Genomic DNA, 14743 nt, shown 5'->3' with positions numbered 1-14743 from the left:
AAATGCTTAGAAGGCAGCTACGATAAGCACTATACCACCAACGCTACACGGTTATTGAGACGGCTCGGCCACATTACCACAAGCGTCGAATTCTTCTGAACAGTCGTTGAGAAAGCTATATTGCCGGGCAAAGCCAGCTGTGTTTGCACTGCTGGTCATAATGGCAGCGGTGGGATTTGAACCCACGCCTCCGAAGAGACTGGAGCCTTAATCCAGCGCCTTAGACCACTCGGCCACGCTACCTTGAGATACACAAAGGCTCTGAGCAACTGCATTGGGGAAAACCTACAGAGTAGAAGCGATGCGAGAACACGTCATTGGAAGTATAGGGACCCTTGGGACGTAATATGTAGACTTGTGTAAAGAATTGCTGCTTGCGTTGGCCGGGAATCAAACCCGGGTCAACTGCTTGGAAGGCAGCTATGCTCACCACTATACCACCAACGCTACACATATGATAAAAAGGTTCCGGCTGTACAGATCGGGCCGTTGAACTGACTGGCCTAGCTTTACTTTTTCAGCATTAAAGCAGCGATCTAGGATAAGGGAGAGAGTTCTCTGGAAGTCAAGGAAACAGCTGTGTCCCACAGCATGGCCAAATTTGATCTGTTCAAGGTAAGGCAAGCTAAGAATTCCAAGACCTGAAGCACATGCAGGTAAGGACGCTCACATTGGCTTAGGAGGCCTGATGAGGTAGGCCTCCGGTCCTCCCGTATCAGAAGATGGCAGTGGTGGGATTTGAACCCACGCCTCCAGAGAGACTGGAGCCTAAATCCAGCGCCTTAGACCGCTCGGCCACACTACCACGAGTGTTGAATTGAACCGTCTATGAGAAAGTTAGAGTGGAGAGCAAAGCCAGATGGTTATAATGGCAGAGGTGGGATTTGAACCAACGCCTCCAAGACACTGGAACCTAGAGAGCCAGCTAGCGAAGGAGCATCCAGTGAAATGATGGAAATGTTGGAGGCGATCGCCAACCACGTTCGTGCCGTGCAGCGTCTTGGCCCGCTCTGCCATCCTGACCGCATGAAGAGCACACTTTGAGAAGGAGCGCACAAGAACTGGCCTATCTTGGGCCCGCTGCGGAATTTGCTTGTCCTCTACCTCTCTACAGAATGCTCTCAGTGAGATGAGTCGGCTGGCGCTGGAATGGACTTTCTATCTCCAAGCAGTCAAAAGTTATGCAAGTTTAAAATATGAATGGAATTACACGAGAAACAGGGAATTGAGACTTCTGTAATGAAACGTTCCATGCAACTGCCGGGAATCGTACCCTGGTCAAATGCTTAGAAGGCAGCTACGATAACCACTATACCACCAACGCTATACGGGTATTGAGACGGCTCGGCCACATTACCACAAGCGTCGAATTCTTCTGAACAGTCGTTGAGAAAGCTATATTGCCGGGCAAAGCCAGCTGTGTTTGCACTGCTGGTCATAATGGCAGCGGTGGGATTTGAACCCACGCCTCCGAAGAGACTGGAGCCTTAATCCAGCGCCTTAGACCGCTCGGCCACGCTACCTTGAGATACACAAAGGCTCTGAGCAACTGCATTGGGGAAAACCTACAGAGTAGAAGCGATGCGAGAACACGTCATTGGAAGTATAGGGACCCTTGGGACGTAATATGTAGACTTGTGTAAAGAATTGCTGCTTGCGTTGGCCGGGAATCGAACCCGGGTCAACTGCTTGGAAGGCAGCTATGCTCACCACTATACCACCAACGCTACACATATGATAAAAAGGTTCCGGCTGTACAGATCGGGCCGTTGAACTGACTGGCCTAGCTTTACTTTTTCAGCATTAAAGCAGCGATCTAGGAAAAGGGAGAGAGTTCTCTGGAAGTCAAGGAAACAGCTGTGTCCCACAGCATGGCCAAATTTGATCTGTTCAAGGTAAGGCAAGCTAAGAATTCCAAGACCTGAAGCACATGCAGGTAAGGACGCTCACATTGGCTTAGGAGGCCTGATGAGGTAGGCCTCCGGTCCTCCCGTATCAGAAGATGGCAGTGGTGGGATTTGAACCCACGCCTCCAGAGAGACTGGAGCCTAAATCCAGCGCCTTAGACCGCTCGGCCACACTACCACGAGTGTTGAATTGAACCGTCTATGAGAAAGTTAGAGTGGAGAGCAAAGCCAGATGGTTATAATGGCAGAGGTGGGATTTGAACCAACGCCTCCAAGACACTGGAACCTAGAGAGCCAGCTAGCGAAGGAGCATCCAGTGAAATGATGGAAATGTTGGAGGCGATCGCCAACCACGTTCGTGCCGTGCAGCGTCTTGGCCCGCTCTGCCATCCTGACCGCATGAAGAGCACACTTTGAGAAGGAGCGCACAAGAACTGGCCTATCTTGGGCCCGCTGCGGAATTTGCTTGTCCTCTACCTCTCTACAGAATGCTCTCAGTGAGATGAGTCGGCTGGCGCTGGAATGGACTTTCTATCTCCAAGCAGTCAAAAGTTATGCAAGTTTAAAATATGAATGGAATTACACGAGAAACAGGGAATTGAGACTTCTGTAATGAAACGTTCCATGCAACTGCCGGGAATCGTACCCTGGTCAAATGCTTAGAAGGCAGCTACGATAACCACTATACCACCAACGCTATACGGGTATTGAGACGGCTCGGCCACATTACCACAAGCGTCGAATTCTTCTGAACAGTCGTTGAGAAAGCTATATTGCCGGGCAAAGCCAGCTGTGTTTGCACTGCTGGTCATAATGGCAGCGGTGGGATTTGAACCCACGCCTCCGAAGAGACTGGAGCCTTAATCCAGCGCCTTAGACCGCTCGGCCACGCTACCTTGAGATACACAAAGGCTCTGAGCAACTGCATTGGGGAAAACCTACAGAGTAGAAGCGATGCGAGAACACGTCATTGGAAGTATAGGGACCCTTGGGACGTAATATGTAGACTTGTGTAAAGAATTGCTGCTTGCGTTGGCCGGGAATCGAACCCGGGTCAACTGCTTGGAAGGCAGCTATGCTCACCACTATACCACCAACGCTACACATATGATGAAAAGGTTCCGGCTGTACAGATCGGGCCGTTGAACTGACTGGCCTAGCTTTACTTTTTCAGCATTAAAGCAGCGATCTAGGAAAAGGGAGAGAGTTCTCTGGAAGTCAAGGAAACAGCTGTGTCCCACAGCATGGCCAAATTTGATCTGTTCAAGGTAAGGCAAGCTAAGAATTCCAAGACCTGAAGCACATGCAGGTAAGGACGCTCACATTGGCTTAGGAGGCCTGATGAGGTAGGCCTCCGGTCATCCCGTATCAGAAGATGGCAGTGGTGGGATTTGAACCCACGCCTCCAGAGAGACTGGAGCCTAAATCCAGCGCCTTAGACCGCTCGGCCACACTACCACGAGTGTTGAATTGAACCGTCTATGAGAAAGTTAGAGTGGAGAGCAAAGCCAGATGGTTATAATGGCAGAGGTGGGATTTGAACCAACGCCTCCAAGACACTGGAACCTAGAGAGCCAGCTAGCGAAGGAGCATCCAGTGAAATGATGGAAATGTTGGAGGCGATCGCCAACCACGTTCGTGCCGTGCAGCGTCTTGGCCCGCTCTGCCATCCTGACCGCATGAAGAGCACACTTTGAGAAGGAGCGCACAAGAACTGGCCTATCTTGGGCCCGCTGCGGAATTTGCTTGTCCTCTACCTCTCTACAGAATGCTCTCAGTGAGATGAGTCGGCTGGCGCTGGAATGGACTTTCTATCTCCAAGCAGTCAAAAGTTATGCAAGTTTAAAATATGAATGGAATTACACGAGAAACAGGGAATTGAGACTTCTGTAATGAAACGTTCCATGCAACTGCCGGGAATCGTACCCTGGTCAAATGCTTAGAAGGCAGCTACGATAACCACTATACCACCAACGCTATACGGGTATTGAGACGGCTCGGCCACATTACCACAAGCGTCGAATTCTTCTGAACAGTCGTTGAGAAAGCTATATTGCCGGGCAAAGCCAGCTGTGTTTGCACTGCTGGTCATAATGGCAGCGGTGGGATTTGAACCCACGCCTCCGAAGAGACTGGAGCCTTAATCCAGCGCCTTAGACCGCTCGGCCACGCTACCTTGAGATACACAAAGGCTCTGAGCAACTGCATTGGGGAAAACCTACAGAGTAGAAGCGATGCGAGAACACGTCATTGGAAGTATAGGGACCCTTGGGACGTAATATGTAGACTTGTGTAAAGAATTGCTGCTTGCGTTGGCCGGGAATCGAACCCGGGTCAACTGCTTGGAAGGCAGCTATGCTCACCACTATACCACCAACGCTACACATATGATGAAAAGGTTCCGGCTGTACAGATCGGGCCGTTGAACTGACTGGCCTAGCTTTACTTTTTCAGCATTAAAGCAGCGATCTAGGAAAAGGGAGAGAGTTCTCTGGAAGTCAAGGAAACAGCTGTGTCCCACAGCATGGCCAAATTTGATCTGTTCAAGGTAAGGCAAGCTAAGAATTCCAAGACCTGAAGCACATGCAGGTAAGGACGCTCACATTGGCTTAGGAGGCCTGATGAGGTAGGCCTCCGGTCCTCCCGTATCAGAAGATGGCAGTGGTGGGATTTGAACCCACGCCTCCAGAGAGACTGGAGCCTAAATCCAGCGCCTTAGACCGCTCGGCCACACTACCACGAGTGTTGAATTGAACCGTCTATGAGAAAGTTAGAGTGGAGAGCAAAGCCAGATGGTTATAATGGCAGAGGTGGGATTTGAACCAACGCCTCCAAGACACTGGAACCTAGAGAGCCAGCTAGCGAAGGAGCATCCAGTGAAATGATGGAAATGTTGGAGGCGATCGCCAACCACGTTCGTGCCGTGCAGCGTCTTGGCCCGCTCTGCCATCCTGACCGCATGAAGAGCACACTTTGAGAAGGAGCGCACAAGAACTGGCCTATCTTGGGCCCGCTGCGGAATTTGCTTGTCCTCTACCTCTCTACAGAATGCTCTCAGTGAGATGAGTCGGCTGGCGCTGGAATGGACTTTCTATCTCCAAGCAGTCAAAAGTTATGCAAGTTTAAAATATGAATGGAATTACACGAGAAACAGGGAATTGAGACTTCTGTAATGAAACGTTCCATGCAACTGCCGGGAATCGTACCCTGGTCAAATGCTTAGAAGGCAGCTACGATAACCACTATACCACCAACGCTATACGGTTATTGAGACGGCTCGGCCACATTACCACAAGCGTCGAATTCTTCTGAACAGTCGTTGAGAAAGCTATATTGCCGGGCAAAGCCAGCTGTGTTTGCACTGCTGGTCATAATGGCAGCGGTGGGATTTGAACCCACGCCTCCGAAGAGACTGGAGCCTTAATCCAGCGCCTTAGACCGCTCGGCCACGCTACCTTGAGATACACAAAGGCTCTGAGCAACTGCATTGGGGAAAACCTACAGAGTAGAAGCGATGCGAGAACACGTCATTGGAAGTATAGGGACCCTTGGGACGTAATATGTAGACTTGTGTAAAGAATTGCTGCTTGCGTTGGCCGGGAATCGAACCCGGGTCAACTGCTTGGAAGGCAGCTATGCTCACCACTATACCACCAACGCTACACATATGATAAAAAGGTTCCGGCTGTACAGATCGGGCCGTTGAACTGACTGGCCTAGCTTTACTTTTTCAGCATTAAAGCAGCGATCTAGGAAAAGGGAGAGAGTTCTCTGGAAGTCAAGGAAACAGCTGTGTCCCACAGCATGGCCAAATTTGATCTGTTCAAGGTAAGGCAAGCTAAGAATTCCAAGACCTGAAGCACATGCAGGTAAGGACGCTCACATTGGCTTAGGAGGCCTGATGAGGTAGGCCTCCGGTCATCCCGTATCAGAAGATGGCAGTGGTGGGATTTGAGCCCACGCCTCCAGAGAGACTGGAGCCTAAATCCAGCGCCTTAGACCGCTCGGCCACACTACCACGAGTGTTGAATTGAACCGTCTATGAGAAAGTTAGAGTGGAGAGCAAAGCCAGATGGTTATAATGGCAGAGGTGGGATTTGAACCAACGCCTCCAAGACACTGGAACCTAGAGAGCCAGCTAGCGAAGGAGCATCCAGTGAAATGATGGAAATGTTGGAGGCGATCGCCAACCACGTTCGTGCCGTGCAGCGTCTTGGCCCGCTCTGCCATCCTGACCGCATGAAGAGCACACTTTGAGAAGGAGCGCACAAGAACTGGCCTATCTTGGGCCCGCTGCGGAATTTGCTTGTCCTCTACCTCTCTACAGAATGCTCTCAGTGAGATGAGTCGGCTGGCGCTGGAATGGACTTTCTATCTCCAAGCAGTCAAAAGTTATGCAAGTTTAAAATATGAATGGAATTACACGAGAAACAGGGAATTGAGACTTCTGTAATGAAACGTTCCATGCAACTGCCGGGAATCGTACCCTGGTCAAATGCTTAGAAGGCAGCTACGATAACCACTATACCACCAACGCTATACGGTTATTGAGACGGCTCGGCCACATTACCACAAGCGTCGAATTCTTCTGAACAGTCGTTGAGAAAGCTATATTGCCGGGCAAAGCCAGCTGTGTTTGCACTGCTGGTCATAATGGCAGCGGTGGGATTTGAACCCACGCCTCCGAAGAGACTGGAGCCTTAATCCAGCGCCTTAGACCGCTCGGCCACGCTACCTTGAGATACACAAAGGCTCTGAGCAACTGCATTGGGGAAAACCTACAGAGTAGAAGCGATGCGAGAACACGTCATTGGAAGTATAGGGACCCTTGGGACGTAATATGTAGACTTGTGTAAAGAATTGCTGCTTGCGTTGGCCGGGAATCGAACCCGGGTCAACTGCTTGGAAGGCAGCTATGCTCACCACTATACCACCAACGCTACACATATGATGAAAAGGTTCCGGCTGTACAGATCGGGCCGTTGAACTGACTGGCCTAGCTTTACTTTTTCAGCATTAAAGCAGCGATCTAGGAAAAGGGAGAGAGTTCTCTGGAAGTCAAGGAAACAGCTGTGTCCCACAGCATGGCCAAATTTGATCTGTTCAAGGTAAGGCAAGCTAAGAATTCCAAGACCTGAAGCACATGCAGGTAAGGACGCTCACATTGGCTTAGGAGGCCTGATGAGGTAGGCCTCCGGTCCTCCCGTATCAGAAGATGGCAGTGGTGGGATTTGAACCCACGCCTCCAGAGAGACTGGAGCCTAAATCCAGCGCCTTAGACCGCTCGGCCACACTACCACGAGTGTTGAATTGAACCGTCTATGAGAAAGTTAGAGTGGAGAGCAAAGCCAGATGGTTATAATGGCAGAGGTGGGATTTGAACCAACGCCTCCAAGACACTGGAACCTAGAGAGCCAGCTAGCGAAGGAGCATCCAGTGAAATGATGGAAATGTTGGAGGCGATCGCCAACCACGTTCGTGCCGTGCAGCGTCTTGGCCCGCTCTGCCATCCTGACCGCATGAAGAGCACACTTTGAGAAGGAGCGCACAAGAACTGGCCTATCTTGGGCCCGCTGCGGAATTTGCTTGTCCTCTACCTCTCTACAGAATGCTCTCAGTGAGATGAGTCGGCTGGCGCTGGAATGGACTTTCTATCTCCAAGCAGTCAAAAGTTATGCAAGTTTAAAATATGAATGGAATTACACGAGAAACAGGGAATTGAGACTTCTGTAATGAAACGTTCCATGCAACTGCCGGGAATCGTACCCTGGTCAAATGCTTAGAAGGCAGCTACGATAACCACTATACCACCAACGCTATACGGTTATTGAGACGGCTCGGCCACATTACCACAAGCGTCGAATTCTTCTGAACAGTCGTTGAGAAAGCTATATTGCCGGGCAAAGCCAGCTGTGTTTGCACTGCTGGTCATAATGGCAGCGGTGGGATTTGAACCCACGCCTCCGAAGAGACTGGAGCCTTAATCCAGCGCCTTAGACCGCTCGGCCACGCTACCTTGAGATACACAAAGGCTCTGAGCAACTGCATTGGGGAAAACCTACAGAGTAGAAGCGATGCGAGAACACGTCATTGGAAGTATAGGGACCCTTGGGACGTAATATGTAGACTTGTGTAAAGAATTGCTGCTTGCGTTGGCCGGGAATCGAACCCGGGTCAACTGCTTGGAAGGCAGCTATGCTCACCACTATACCACCAACGCTACACATATGATGAAAAGGTTCCGGCTGTACAGATCGGGCCGTTGAACTGACTGGCCTAGCTTTACTTTTTCAGCATTAAAGCAGCGATCTAGGAAAAGGGAGAGAGTTCTCTGGAAGTCAAGGAAACAGCTGTGTCCCACAGCATGGCCAAATTTGATCTGTTCAAGGTAAGGCAAGCTAAGAATTCCAAGACCTGAAGCACATGCAGGTAAGGACGCTCACATTGGCTTAGGAGGTTTGATGAGGTAGGCCTCCGGTCATCCCGTATCAGAAGATGGCAGTGGTGGGATTTGAACCCACGCCTCCAGAGAGACTGGAGCCTAAATCCAGCGCCTTAGACCGCTCGGCCACGCTACCTTGAGATACACAAAGGCTCTGAGCAACTGCATTGGGAAAAACCTACAGAGTAGAAGCGATGCGAGAACACGTCATTGGAAGTATAGGGACCCTTGGGACGTAATATGTAGACTTGTGTAAAGAATTGCTGCTTGCGTTGGCCGGGAATCGAAACCCGGGTCAACTGCTTGGAAGGCAGCTATGCTCACCACTATACCACCAACGCTACACATATGATGAAAAGGTTCCGGCTGTACAGATCGGGCCGTTGAACTGACTGGCCTAGCTTTACTTTTTCAGCATTAAAGCAGCGATCTAGGAAAAGGGAGAGAGTTCTCTGGAAGTCAAGGAAACAGCTGTGTCCCACAGCATGGCCAAATTTGATCTGTTCAAGGTAAGGCAAGCTAAGAATTCCAAGACCTGAAGCACAGGCGCAGGTAAGGACGCTCACATTGGCTTAGGAGGCCTGATGAGGTAGGCCTCCGGTCATCCCGTATCAGAAGATGGCAGTGGTGGGATTTGAGCCCACGCCTCCAGAGAGACTGGAGCCTAAATCCAGCGCCTTAGACCGCTCGGCCACACTACCACGAGTGTTGAATTGAACCGTCTATGAGAAAGTTAGAGTGGAGAGCAAAGCCAGATGGTTATAATGGCAGAGGTGGGATTTGAACCAACGCCTCCAAGACACTGGAACCTAGAGAGCCAGCTAGCGAAGGAGCATCCAGTGAAATGATGGAAATGTTGGAGGCGATCGCCAACCACGTTCGTGCCGTGCAGCGTCTTGGCCCGCTCTGCCATCCTGACCGCATGAAGAGCACACTTTGAGAAGGAGCGCACAAGAACTGGCCTATCTTGGGCCCGCTGCGGAATTTGCTTGTCCTCTACCTCTCTACAGAATGCTCTCAGTGAGATGAGTCGGCTGGCGCTGGAATGGACTTTCTATCTCCAAGCAGTCAAAAGTTATGCAAGTTTAAAATATGAATGGAATTACACGAGAAACAGGGAATTGAGACTTCTGTAATGAAACGTTCCATGCAACTGCCGGGAATCGTACCCTGGTCAAATGCTTAGAAGGCAGCTACGATAACCACTATACCACCAACGCTATACGGGTATTGAGACGGCTCGGCCACATTACCACAAGCGTCGAATTCTTCTGAACAGTCGTTGAGAAAGCTATATTGCCGGGCAAAGCCAGCTGTGTTTGCACTGCTGGTCATAATGGCAGCGGTGGGATTTGAACCCACGCCTCCGAAGAGACTGGAGCCTTAATCCAGCGCCTTAGACCGCTCGGCCACGCTACCTTGAGATACACAAAGGCTCTGAGCAACTGCATTGGGGAAAACCTACAGAGTAGAAGCGATGCGAGAACACGTCATTGGAAGTATAGGGACCCTTGGGACGTAATATGTAGACTTGTGTAAAGAATTGCTGCTTGCGTTGGCCGGGAATCGAACCCGGGTCAACTGCTTGGAAGGCAGCTATGCTCACCACTATACCACCAACGCTACACATATGATAAAAGGTTCCGGCTGTACAGATCGGGCCGTTGAACTGACTGGCCTAGCTTTACTTTTTCAGCATTAAAGCAGCGATCTAGGAAAAGGGAAAGAGTTCTCTGGAAGTCAAGGAAACAGCTGTGTCCCACAGCATGGCCAAATTTGATCTGTTCAAGGTAAGGCAAGCTAAGAATTCCAAGACCTGAAGCACATGCAGGTAAGGACGCTCACATTGGCTTAGGAGGCCTGATGAGGTAGGCCTCCGGTCCTCCCGTATCAGAAGATGGCAGTGGTGGGATTTGAACCCACGCCTCCAGAGAGACTGGAGCCTAAATCCAGCGCCTTAGACCGCTCGGCCACACTACCACGAGTGTTGAATTGAACCGTCTATGAGAAAGTTAGAGTGGAGAGCAAAGCCAGATGGTTATAATGGCAGAGGTGGGATTTGAACCAACGCCTCCAAGACACTGGAACCTAGAGAGCCAGCTAGCGAAGGAGCATCCAGTGAAATGATGGAAATGTTGGAGGCGATCGCCAACCACGTTCGTGCCGTGCAGCGTCTTGGCCCGCTCTGCCATCCTGACCGCATGAAGAGCACACTTTGAGAAGGAGCGCACAAGAACTGGCCTATCTTGGGCCCGCTGCGGAATTTGCTTGTCCTCTACCTCTCTACAGAATGCTCTCAGTGAGATGAGTCGGCTGGCGCTGGAATGGACTTTCTATCTCCAAGCAGTCAAAAGTTATGCAAGTTTAAAATATGAATGGAATTACACGAGAAACAGGGAATTGAGACTTCTGTAATGAAACGTTCCATGCAACTGCCGGGAATCGTACCCTGGTCAAATGCTTAGAAGGCAGCTACGATAACCACTATACCACCAACGCTATACGGGTATTGAGACGGCTCGGCCACATTACCACAAGCGTCGAATTCTTCTGAACAGTCGTTGAGAAAGCTATATTGCCGGGCAAAGCCAGCTGTGTTTGCACTGCTGGTCATAATGGCAGCGGTGGGATTTGAACCCACGCCTCCGAAGAGACTGGAGCCTTAATCCAGCGCCTTAGACCGCTCGGCCACGCTACCTTGAGATACACAAACGCTCTGAGCAACTGCATTGGGGAAAACCTACAGAGTAGAAGCGATGCGAGAACACGTCATTGGAAGTATAGGGACCCTTGGGACGTAATATGTAGACTTGTGTAAAGAATTGCTGCTTGCGTTGGCCGGGAATCGAACCCGGGTCAACTGCTTGGAAGGCAGCTATGCTCACCACTATACCACCAACGCTACACATATGATAAAAAGGTTCCGGCTGTACAGATCGGGCCGTTGAACTGACTGGCCTAGCTTTACTTTTTCAGCATTAAAGCAGCGATCTAGGAAAAGGGAAAGAGTTCTCTGGAAGTCAAGGAAACAGCTGTGTCCCACAGCATGGCCAAATTTGATCTGTTCAAGGTAAGGCAAGCTAAGAATTCCAAGACCTGAAGCACATGCAGGTAAGGACGCTCACATTGGCTTAGGAGGCCTGATGAGGTAGGCCTCCGGTCCTCCCGTATCAGAAGATGGCAGTGGTGGGATTTGAACCCACGCCTCCAGAGAGACTGGAGCCTAAATCCAGCGCCTTAGACCGCTCGGCCACACTACCACGAGTGTTGAATTGAACCGTCTATGAGAAAGTTAGAGTGGAGAGCAAAGCCAGATGGTTATAATGGCAGAGGTGGGATTTGAACCAACGCCTCCAAGACACTGGAACCTAGAGAGCCAGCTAGCGAAGGAGCATCCAGTGAAATGATGGAAATGTTGGAGGCGATCGCCAACCACGTTCGTGCCGTGCAGCGTCTTGGCCCGCTCTGCCATCCTGACCGCATGAAGAGCACACTTTGAGAAGGAGCGCACAAGAACTGGCCTATCTTGGGCCCGCTGCGGAATTTGCTTGTCCTCTACCTCTCTACAGAATGCTCTCAGTGAGATGAGTCGGCTGGCGCTGGAATGGACTTTCTATCTCCAAGCAGTCAAAAGTTATGCAAGTTTAAAATATGAATGGAATTACACGAGAAACAGGGAATTGAGACTTCTGTAATGAAACGTTCCATGCAACTGCCGGGAATCGTACCCTGGTCAAATGCTTAGAAGGCAGCTACGATAACCACTATACCACCAACGCTATACGGGTATTGAGACGGCTCGGCCACATTACCACAAGCGTCGAATTCTTCTGAACAGTCGTTGAGAAAGCTATATTGCCGGGCAAAGCCAGCTGTGTTTGCACTGCTGGTCATAATGGCAGCGGTGGGATTTGAACCCACGCCTCCGAAGAGACTGGAGCCTTAATCCAGCGCCTTAGACCGCTCGGCCACGCTACCTTGAGATACACAAACGCTCTGAGCAACTGCATTGGGGAAAACCTACAGAGTAGAAGCGATGGGAGAACACGTCATTGGAAGTATAGGGACCCTTGGGACGTAATATGTAGACTTGTGTAAAGAATTGCTGCTTGCGTTGGCCGGGAATCGAACCCGGGTCAACTGCTTGGAAGGCAGCTATGCTCACCACTATACCACCAACGCTACACATATGATAAAAAGGTTCCGGCTGTACAGATCGGGCCGTTGAACTGACTGGCCTAGCTTTACTTTTTCAGCATTAAAGCAGCGATCTAGGAAAAGGGAAAGAGTTCTCTGGAAGTCAAGGAAACAGCTGTGTCCCACAGCATGGCCAAATTTGATCTGTTCAAGGTAAGGCAAGCTCAGAATTCCAAGACCTGAAGCACATGCAGGTAAGGACGCTCACATTGGCTTAGGAGGCCTGATGAGGTAGGCCTCCGGTCTTCCCGTATCAGAAGATGGCAGTGGTGGGATTTGAACCCACGCCTCCAGAGAGACTGGAGCCTAAATCCAGCGCCTTAGACCGCTCGGCCACACTACCACGAGTGTTGAATTGAACCGTCTATGAGAAAGTTAGAGTGGAGAGCAAAGCCAGATGGTCATAATGGCAGAGGTGGGATTTGAACCAACGCCTCCAAGACACTGGAACCTAGAGAGCCAGCTAGCGAAGGAGCATCCAGTGAAATGATGGAAATGTTGGAGGCGATCGCCAACCACGTTCGTGCCGTGCAGCGTCTTGGCCCGCTCTGCCATCCTGACCGCATGAAGAGCACACTTTGAGAAGGAGCGCACAAGAACTGGCCTATCTTGGGCCCGCTGCGGAATTTGCTTGTCCTCTACCTCTCTACAGAATGCTCTCAGTGAGATGAGTCGGCTGGCGCTGGAATGGACTTTCTATCTCCAAGCAGTCAAAAGTTATGCAAGTTTAAAATATGAATGGAATTACACGAGAAACAGGGAATTGAGACTTCTGTAATGAAACGTTCCATGCAACTGCCGTGAATCGTACCCTGGTCAAATGCTTAGAAGGCAGCTACGATAACCACTATACCACCAACGCTATACGGGTATTGAGACGGCTCGGCCACATTACCACAAGCGTCGAATTCTTCTGAACAGTCGTTGAGAAAGCTATATTGCCGGGCAAAGCCAGCTGTGTTTGCACTGCTGGTCATAATGGCAGCGGTGGGATTTGAACCCACGCCGCTTTTTTTATTGCCAAGGCAATTTTCTTTCTTCAAATTGAACAATATATTAACTGTTTAAAGTATATTATAAATATAAAAACCATACAAAACACTTGGATTCCAACTACAGCTTCAAACTTTTTAACTTCAAACTATGAACATTATATTAACTGTAAACAACAGTTTATAGTATACTTAAATAAATATAAATAAATACAAAAAACAGCTTCAAACTTCTTTTGCAAAAATATGAGCATATTTGCCTTTGGAGTCAAAAATGTATTATTTTGTTTGCATTTATTTCATGAAATGTCACCATTTTATGATTTGTTTATACCTATCTTTTCTATCTTGTTCATAGTTAATCTTGTTACTTGAACACACTGAGTACGAGAAAATGTGTACTGCCTCTTTAAGAGACTACCGTTGGTAGTTTATCTGTCATCTCCGTTTATTTTTCAGTCTTCAGTTGTTGCTCTGCCGTTGACTCTTGCCTTCTCTCCCCTCTTTTCACGCAATTATTTTGTTGCATTTGCTGCACGTCGCGATGTTTGAATCTTTTTGTGCGAAATACAGCCACACTTTTGACCGTTTACCTTTCGGTATTTTCTCTGTTAAAAGGTTGATGGCTAGTTCTGTTTGTGCTTGCCTGCTCTTCACTGTCATAAGACTGTTGCTATGAAAACACCAATGAGCGTGAGCGACACAAGACAAAGTTTACATTGGGAGCTGGGGCAGTTTTACATGTGCCCCACGGAATCTGCCTAGTGACCGTGTTCAATTGGCTCAGGCACCGAAATGAAGCACCGAAATCTGCGTTGCATTTCGGTCCGGGTAGGTACCGGTTGTATTGGAACCGGTTCCATATTGGTACTGGTTCTCGGTATCCAACCCTAATTACCACAAGCGTCGAATTCTTCTGAACAGTCGTTGAGAAAGCTATATTGGCGGGCAAAGCCAGCTGTGTTTGCACTGCTGGTCATGGGATGCGGTGGGATTTGAACCCACGCCTCCGAAGAGACTGGAGCTGCCGACTGCAAGGCCAGCTAAATGTTTCAGCTTCAGTCAATCACGTCCGCAGATTCTAAATTGGGCCAACATTGTCTTATATTAACATTGACCTCCTTGTTTGAATCATGTGCTTATGTAAGCAGGAACATGGCTTTTCTGTGTTTCTGTGTTTTGTCTATGTTTGGGCCAGAGGTGAT

General features: G+C 49.6%; 32 non-coding genes across 32 annotated transcripts; all 32 read right to left on the bottom strand.

Annotated features, from left to right (window-relative positions):
* Window positions 1-161: 161 nt before the first annotated feature.
* trnal-aag lies at window positions 162-243 on the bottom strand. Its single transcript has one exon. It is a non-coding gene; the product is annotated as a tRNA-Leu (tRNA).
* A 132-nt stretch (window positions 244-375) lies between these two features.
* Window positions 376-447, bottom strand: trnag-ucc. Its single transcript has one exon. It is a non-coding gene; the product is annotated as a tRNA-Gly (tRNA).
* A 276-nt stretch (window positions 448-723) lies between these two features.
* Window positions 724-805, bottom strand: trnal-uag. Its single transcript has one exon. It is a non-coding gene; the product is annotated as a tRNA-Leu (tRNA).
* A 636-nt stretch (window positions 806-1441) lies between these two features.
* trnal-aag lies at window positions 1442-1523 on the bottom strand. Its single transcript has one exon. It is a non-coding gene; the product is annotated as a tRNA-Leu (tRNA).
* Window positions 1524-1655: 132 nt separating this feature from the next.
* Window positions 1656-1727, bottom strand: trnag-ucc. Its single transcript has one exon. It is a non-coding gene; the product is annotated as a tRNA-Gly (tRNA).
* A 276-nt stretch (window positions 1728-2003) lies between these two features.
* trnal-uag lies at window positions 2004-2085 on the bottom strand. Its single transcript has one exon. It is a non-coding gene; the product is annotated as a tRNA-Leu (tRNA).
* A 636-nt stretch (window positions 2086-2721) lies between these two features.
* On the bottom strand, window positions 2722-2803 carry trnal-aag. The gene has a single exon. It is a non-coding gene; the product is annotated as a tRNA-Leu (tRNA).
* Window positions 2804-2935: 132 nt separating this feature from the next.
* On the bottom strand, window positions 2936-3007 carry trnag-ucc. Its single transcript has one exon. It is a non-coding gene; the product is annotated as a tRNA-Gly (tRNA).
* A 276-nt stretch (window positions 3008-3283) lies between these two features.
* Window positions 3284-3365, bottom strand: trnal-uag. Its single transcript has one exon. It is a non-coding gene; the product is annotated as a tRNA-Leu (tRNA).
* A 636-nt stretch (window positions 3366-4001) lies between these two features.
* trnal-aag lies at window positions 4002-4083 on the bottom strand. The gene has a single exon. It is a non-coding gene; the product is annotated as a tRNA-Leu (tRNA).
* A 132-nt stretch (window positions 4084-4215) lies between these two features.
* trnag-ucc lies at window positions 4216-4287 on the bottom strand. The gene has a single exon. It is a non-coding gene; the product is annotated as a tRNA-Gly (tRNA).
* Window positions 4288-4563: 276 nt separating this feature from the next.
* Window positions 4564-4645, bottom strand: trnal-uag. Its single transcript has one exon. It is a non-coding gene; the product is annotated as a tRNA-Leu (tRNA).
* Window positions 4646-5281: 636 nt separating this feature from the next.
* trnal-aag lies at window positions 5282-5363 on the bottom strand. Its single transcript has one exon. It is a non-coding gene; the product is annotated as a tRNA-Leu (tRNA).
* A 132-nt stretch (window positions 5364-5495) lies between these two features.
* On the bottom strand, window positions 5496-5567 carry trnag-ucc. Its single transcript has one exon. It is a non-coding gene; the product is annotated as a tRNA-Gly (tRNA).
* A 276-nt stretch (window positions 5568-5843) lies between these two features.
* trnal-uag lies at window positions 5844-5925 on the bottom strand. The gene has a single exon. It is a non-coding gene; the product is annotated as a tRNA-Leu (tRNA).
* Window positions 5926-6561: 636 nt separating this feature from the next.
* trnal-aag lies at window positions 6562-6643 on the bottom strand. Its single transcript has one exon. It is a non-coding gene; the product is annotated as a tRNA-Leu (tRNA).
* A 132-nt stretch (window positions 6644-6775) lies between these two features.
* Window positions 6776-6847, bottom strand: trnag-ucc. Its single transcript has one exon. It is a non-coding gene; the product is annotated as a tRNA-Gly (tRNA).
* A 276-nt stretch (window positions 6848-7123) lies between these two features.
* Window positions 7124-7205, bottom strand: trnal-uag. The gene has a single exon. It is a non-coding gene; the product is annotated as a tRNA-Leu (tRNA).
* A 636-nt stretch (window positions 7206-7841) lies between these two features.
* Window positions 7842-7923, bottom strand: trnal-aag. Its single transcript has one exon. It is a non-coding gene; the product is annotated as a tRNA-Leu (tRNA).
* A 132-nt stretch (window positions 7924-8055) lies between these two features.
* On the bottom strand, window positions 8056-8127 carry trnag-ucc. Its single transcript has one exon. It is a non-coding gene; the product is annotated as a tRNA-Gly (tRNA).
* Window positions 8128-8403: 276 nt separating this feature from the next.
* trnal-uag lies at window positions 8404-8485 on the bottom strand. Its single transcript has one exon. It is a non-coding gene; the product is annotated as a tRNA-Leu (tRNA).
* Window positions 8486-8617: 132 nt separating this feature from the next.
* On the bottom strand, window positions 8618-8690 carry trnag-ucc. Its single transcript has one exon. It is a non-coding gene; the product is annotated as a tRNA-Gly (tRNA).
* Window positions 8691-8968: 278 nt separating this feature from the next.
* On the bottom strand, window positions 8969-9050 carry trnal-uag. The gene has a single exon. It is a non-coding gene; the product is annotated as a tRNA-Leu (tRNA).
* Window positions 9051-9686: 636 nt separating this feature from the next.
* On the bottom strand, window positions 9687-9768 carry trnal-aag. Its single transcript has one exon. It is a non-coding gene; the product is annotated as a tRNA-Leu (tRNA).
* A 132-nt stretch (window positions 9769-9900) lies between these two features.
* On the bottom strand, window positions 9901-9972 carry trnag-ucc. Its single transcript has one exon. It is a non-coding gene; the product is annotated as a tRNA-Gly (tRNA).
* Window positions 9973-10247: 275 nt separating this feature from the next.
* On the bottom strand, window positions 10248-10329 carry trnal-uag. The gene has a single exon. It is a non-coding gene; the product is annotated as a tRNA-Leu (tRNA).
* A 636-nt stretch (window positions 10330-10965) lies between these two features.
* trnal-aag lies at window positions 10966-11047 on the bottom strand. Its single transcript has one exon. It is a non-coding gene; the product is annotated as a tRNA-Leu (tRNA).
* Window positions 11048-11179: 132 nt separating this feature from the next.
* Window positions 11180-11251, bottom strand: trnag-ucc. Its single transcript has one exon. It is a non-coding gene; the product is annotated as a tRNA-Gly (tRNA).
* A 276-nt stretch (window positions 11252-11527) lies between these two features.
* trnal-uag lies at window positions 11528-11609 on the bottom strand. Its single transcript has one exon. It is a non-coding gene; the product is annotated as a tRNA-Leu (tRNA).
* Window positions 11610-12245: 636 nt separating this feature from the next.
* On the bottom strand, window positions 12246-12327 carry trnal-aag. Its single transcript has one exon. It is a non-coding gene; the product is annotated as a tRNA-Leu (tRNA).
* A 132-nt stretch (window positions 12328-12459) lies between these two features.
* On the bottom strand, window positions 12460-12531 carry trnag-ucc. The gene has a single exon. It is a non-coding gene; the product is annotated as a tRNA-Gly (tRNA).
* Window positions 12532-12807: 276 nt separating this feature from the next.
* trnal-uag lies at window positions 12808-12889 on the bottom strand. Its single transcript has one exon. It is a non-coding gene; the product is annotated as a tRNA-Leu (tRNA).
* Window positions 12890-14743: the final 1854 nt, after the last annotated feature.

The sequence above is a fragment of the Clupea harengus genome, unplaced genomic scaffold, assembly GCF_900700415.2.
Source record: "Clupea harengus unplaced genomic scaffold, Ch_v2.0.2, whole genome shotgun sequence".
Lineage (NCBI taxonomy): Eukaryota > Metazoa > Chordata > Actinopteri > Clupeiformes > Clupeidae > Clupea > Clupea harengus.
The sequence above is the reverse complement of the archived record's forward strand: the minus strand, read 5'-3'. Positions and strand labels throughout refer to the sequence as shown.